Below are 6,000 nucleotides of genomic sequence, written 5' to 3'. Positions count from 1 at the left end.
AACAAAAATTTTTTTTTGAACTAACCTGATATATTATTAAAAATTTTTAAACCATCAGTGTAATTAATCATTTATTTTTTTTATTTTTGTAAAAAGAAAGAGGATAGCAGCTGTCCTGTAGGGCCTACAACTAATACGCGGCAGCTGCTGGTTGGTGCTTCTCTGCTAAGGACGTCTCTCTGCCAAGGAGAGAAGTCTCCCTGCACAGAGACATATCTGGGCCACGTGGGAGCATCTTTTTCTTCTCCAATGGCAGGCGGGTCCCTCCCAAGCTCCACGTGGATAGAGAGAGACGGACTATGGGGACTCGCTGGAGACAACCTAAAGTGACTTCTATTCAAAGGTAGCACAATTTCGAGAGTTGGCTGGGTTGCCATAAAAGCACAATATTATAATAATATTATTTTTTTGGTAGAATATAATATTATTGAAATGATAGCCACATGAAAAGAAAAGTTGGAGAAACATAAGAAAATAGTCGTTTTTAATATATAGCGCAGAAGTATAGATAGATTTTTAGGAGCGCCAATTAATTTTGGATTATACAAGAGGCATATATTCTAGTACAAGATAGTAAAACTAAATAAGGGCACATAAAAGTGTTATTAATGAAGATCAAATATGGAATCTCATAGTACTGAGTTCACCAATTTTGTTGCTACTCTAAGTCCTCTAAGTCCTCTAAGTCCCCTTATCAAGGACAGATTATTTTCCACATTGTGATCATACTTTAATTATGGTATACATTATTATGGCATTCAGGCTTAAAGGAGGCTTCTAGCGATACGGCCGTTTGCACCGTGGGGATAAAACCCGCCGGGCTTCGCCTCACTCCCAGTTCCATACACAATCCTCGCAATCTCCTGTGGTGTTCGCCTGTTCGGGAGTACGATGCTGAGTCGAAGTCTGCAGATAGGATATTGCTCATCGTCAGGTTCTCTCTCGGCTCCAAGGCTAGCAGGTACCATCATGCCTTCGTCCTTGATGCCTCACATTGCGAGCCTATCTCTGAGCACCAAGGTCTTGTTGGTGAACTCCGCCATCGTCATGTTGTATGGAACCACCACCCGGTTTGCTCGCTCATAGAGCACCGCGTCCTGACCCGACTCCCCACCCAAGAGAGACGCGACTAACTGGCCATATATGCACATGGGAAGGACCTTATGTGTTTAAACTTCCATACCTGTATATTCGTACATCCAAGAGAAATCACACGCGCAAGTCGGGAAAGAATTGGCTAAATTAAGCGGCCGATGCTTACGGTTTTCGAATTAAAAGTAGAGAGAGGTGCGGAATTGTGCCCACGTAGCCTACTAATCCAACGTATGGGATCACGTATGAAGCCAAGATATACTTCACTGAGTTGGAGTAAGGGATGAACGGTGGTTGCAATTTTCTGGTCAACTGCTTGGTCCATTATCTGTGCGAAGTTCTCGGCACCGCGATTCAGCAGGGATCGTTGGATTCCACCAACCCTCGTGTAAATTGCCCTGAAAGTATCATTCGATCGAGAGAAGAAATCCCTGATAAAATTTTATTTTGCAATAATAATGAGGGAAGGAAATCAATATGGGACAGTTGAAGTGGTTCAATCTAAGATTTCATTTTCGAGTATTGTGAATTGAAAAAATTCATATTGAGAGAATTTTACTTTTAGTGGGTCACCCGGCTCAAACTGGGATTAGTCTAAACCCATTGAATTTTCAAATATTAAGGCACACTGAAAAAAAAATAATGGGATGGGAGAAGATGGCTTAGTATAGCAGTACAAAGGTTTATTCAGAATCAAGAAGACCTTGAGTTCTAACCTTGTCTACAAACTTTCCATATCCTCTTTATTTTGTCTTTCCTATTCCTATATTAGGCCTTTTGGCCAGAAATTCAACCACAAAAATAATAAGACAAATTTTGACGACATCCCTTATAATTTAGTAAATAGTCAATGGTACCTCTTTCTTTCAAAATTAGTCACACACACTACCCATCCTTTTACAAATGTGATACCAAGAGTGCTTAATTGTCGTCACGTGGATGCTGTGTCACTTTGCTCTATAAATTGACCCTATATATCCGAGTTTATGGAACACGGTGACACAACATTCACGTGGCAACGATTAAGTACTTTTGGTGCCACATTTGCAGAAGAAAAGGGTGATGTGTGACTAATTTTGAAAGGAATGATATTGTTGGCTATTTACTAAATTATAGGGTGATGCGGCGGAAGACGTACCAAAATCGATATCTCGAGAAAAATAGGTTTTGACGACTTTGTCTAAAGGAAAACGGCCTCCGGAGCAAAACTCACGGCCTAGGACAGTGAAATTTCGATATTTTAGGCGAATTCCATCGTTTAGGGCCTCAAACGGGCAATTTATGTTAATTAGGGCGTTTTTTTTCTATTTTAGGAAATAGTTTATCTTTAAGAATATTTTGATATTTTAGGAGATAGTTTATCTTTAAGGATATTTTGTTAGTTTATCTTTAAGAATATTTCGATATTTTAGGAGATAGTTTATCTTTAAGGATATTTTGTTTCTTTCAATTTATTCTCGTTTTCTCTATTTAAACGTTGTAAGCCTAGTGCAAAAGGAGTCGTCTTTTGGATTTTCAATAAAATTCAGAGCTTTCGTGCTTTGTCCAATCTCGAATCGATTCGAGTTTGATGCCTATTTCATGGTATTTGTAAAATCAACAGGTATAGAAGGTCGTAGTTTTGGTATTCGTGCGCGAATCAACGGGTCTGCGACAGGTTATTCGCGTGTATGCTTCGTCAGTTGGTATCAGAGCTGCGTTCGTTCTTGGATCAACGATGCCGCCCAAGAGGAGGGATCGTGTGGAAGATGTTCATGATCGTGAAAATCTGCGACATCTGGAGCAGAGGATGGATCAGAGGATCAGAGGATGGATTGTATGATGGAGCAGCTAACACAACAGATGGCTGCACTTATGGAGAATCAGAATCGGAGAAACCCTAATCTGAATTCTGACCCTGATCGAGAGGAAGTCGAGTATGATTCATATTTTGAAGGGGACACATACGCGACTTTGTTTTCCGAAGAGGATCCGTTTAATGACGCATTTTTTGTAGCAGGAGGCGATGGAGAGCCCGAGTTCGATGAGGAGGAGGAGATTGTGACAGTTGAAATTGAGAGATACCGACATACTCTTGAGAGCTGCTCCCTGGTAAAAGACCTCGATTTGCTTCCTTATGGAGATCACATTGAAATAGGAGAAAGAGGGGTGAATCTCAGCAGCGGGCAGAAGCAGAGGATTCGGCTTGCCCGTGCTCTTTATCAAGATGCCGATATATATCTCCTGGATGATTCATTCAGTGCAGTTGATGCACGTACAACATCAAGCCTTTTTAATGATTATGTCATGAGAGCACTCTCAGATAAGACAGTCTTTCTGGTGACTCATCAAGTCAACTTCCTACCAGCTTTCGATTCTGTCCTGCTGATGTCGGATGGGAAAATCTTGTAAGCAGCCCCTTTTGATCATCTCCTTGCCTCGAGCACGGAGTTTCAGGACCTTGTGCATGCCCACAAGGAGACTCTATGGGACTACAAAAAAAAAAACAGGTGGCAATTCGGAAGATGACAATTCGAAGGCAAATTCTTTCAATCCATGGGAGAATGATGCGGCGGAAGACGTACCAAAATCGATATCTCGAGAAAAATAGGTTTTGACGACCTTGTCTAAAGGAAAATGGCCTCCGGAGCAAAACTCACGGCCTATGGCCGTGAAATTTCGATATTTTAAGCGAATTCTATCGTTTAGGGTCTCAAACGGGCAATTTATGTTAATTAGGGCTTTTTTTTCTATTTTAGGAAATAGTTTATCTTTAAGAATATTTCGATATTTTAGGAGATAGTTTATCTTTAAGAATATTTTGTTAGTTTATCTTTAAGAATATTTCGATATTTTAGGAGATAGGTTATCTTTAAGGATATTTTGTTTCTTTCGATTTATTCTCGTTTTCTCTATTTAAACATTGTAAGCCTAGTGCAAAAGGAGTCGTCTTTTGGATTATCAATAAAATTCAGAACTTTCGTGCTTTGTCCAATCTCGAATCGATTCGAGTTTGATGCCTATTTCCTGATATTCGTAGAATCAACAGGTATAGAAGGTCGTAGTTCCGGTATTCGTGCGCGAATCAACGGGTCTGCGACAGGTTATTCGCGTGTATGCTGCGTCATAGGGGGTGTCGTCGAAATTTATTCAAAATAATAATAAGGGACATCCGGGTTTTGTGCGAGTGCGACTAGCTCTCATGGCCCAAGCAAATACTCTCCAAGTCCATGGATAGGTAAGTTCTACCACACAAACCTGCAATCATATAGGAAATATTTCTCTGTGACTTCATAGTGACTCGGGTTTTTACATAGAATGTTGTCAATCTTTTGGATAAAATCTAAACCTTTTCAGTGGGAATACGAGTGTATGTTCCTATAAAATCTAAATCATTTCAATAACAACACGAGATGTATGTTCTTAACTTATTAATATCCGCATGAGTGTTTGCCTTCTCACTATTCATTATTATTTCACATTTTTGATAGTGCTAAAAATCTAAATTTAATAAAATGCGAACATATAGCTTCTCAACAATCATAAAATGCCAGTTAGAAATTAATTTTCTGCATTTTACCTAAGGTGACCAACTTCTTGGTACCCCAATTCCTCGATAATCTGTTGAATGAGCGGGTCAAGATTGGCGTTCTGTGCCCCGACAGGCGGTGGCCCGCCCTGGGCAAGGTGAGGAGCAATAGAGTCAAGCCCGGGTCCCAGTGCACCGTACAGGAAGAACTCAGCCTCCAAGAACTCGAGGTTCATCGCAAACTGAACCCGATCCGCATCACTAGCTACAATGGCCCCTCAACACTTAAGAAGATCAGAACAGGATTCATTTCCTGTGGCTCCACCAAGTGCCCATGAGAAAAGTAGAAGAACGAAGGGGAAATAAGTTGACAGACATCGTTTGGTCATTGTTTAGGATCAGATGAAGACATTTGTAATTGTCGAATCTTGAGAATTTGTGTCCTAGGTTCTGGGTATATTTTGTACGAGATGAGCGCGTATGTACGGGCTTTTATCGGTAGGGCTGGGAGAGAGGTCAACCTATTGGAGACGTGAACTTAAGGGTGATTCATAAAGGATATGTGGTTTAAAATTTTCCAAATCTTCGATTAGTTATATGATTGAGCGAATTAACTGCTTAGCATGCTCTAGATCCATATAATAAAGATATTCTGGCGTCTCAGTTACTTCACTCGATGATATGTGATAATAAATGGTTAGGTGAGAGTGTCCCACGTGCAGTATCGCGGGACTAACATTCTTGTGAACGGTAGTCCCCATTGTCCAATGCATGACAATACATCTAGAGATCAAGCATATATATATATATATATATATATATATATATAAATCAATCAATACCTAGATGCAAAGAATGATGTAACAATAACGAGTAGTGCATATCTTGCCATTTGCTAACCTTAATTCTTGTAGATTTCAAGCATATATGTGAATCAATCAATATCTACATATATATTTCTAAAAAAAAAAAAATAATATCTACATATATGCATGAATATGAAATGGGGAAGAAATCGAACCTTGGAACGAGAGAGTAGTACTGGAACGATGATGGTGGAGTCTCTTGATCTTGAGGTAAACCTTTGATTTTGGGAATTTTGGGACCTCTCATAGTTTGGGATTGAAGATTTTTGAAACCCTAGAAAAATTATGGTTCACATAAAGAAGAGAGAGAGAAGTTTCAGGTAATAAGTTATGAGTGAAAAGGGTGAAAAGACGATTATATTTTTTTAAATATATGATAGAAAAGAGACGGAAATAGAAACGGAAATGCCCATATCACCGATTAAGACGGACGTCGAGATGGAAAATCCGTCTCATAGCCCAAAGAGATGTAAACATCCGTATAGATTATATTTCCGAACAGAGACCGAGTGGGAGACGGACTTATTCGTCTTA

General features: G+C 39.6%; 1 pseudogene; it reads right to left on the bottom strand.

Annotated features, from left to right (window-relative positions):
* Positions 1-561: 561 nt before the first annotated feature.
* On the bottom strand, positions 562-4,989 carry LOC116188839 (annotated as a pseudogene).
* Between the last annotated feature and the right edge of the window lie 1,011 nt (positions 4,990-6,000).

The sequence above is a fragment of the Punica granatum genome, chromosome 8 (assembly GCF_007655135.1).
Source record: "Punica granatum isolate Tunisia-2019 chromosome 8, ASM765513v2, whole genome shotgun sequence".
Lineage (NCBI taxonomy): Eukaryota > Viridiplantae > Streptophyta > Magnoliopsida > Myrtales > Lythraceae > Punica > Punica granatum.
The sequence above is the reverse complement of the archived record's forward strand: the minus strand, read 5'-3'. Positions and strand labels throughout refer to the sequence as shown.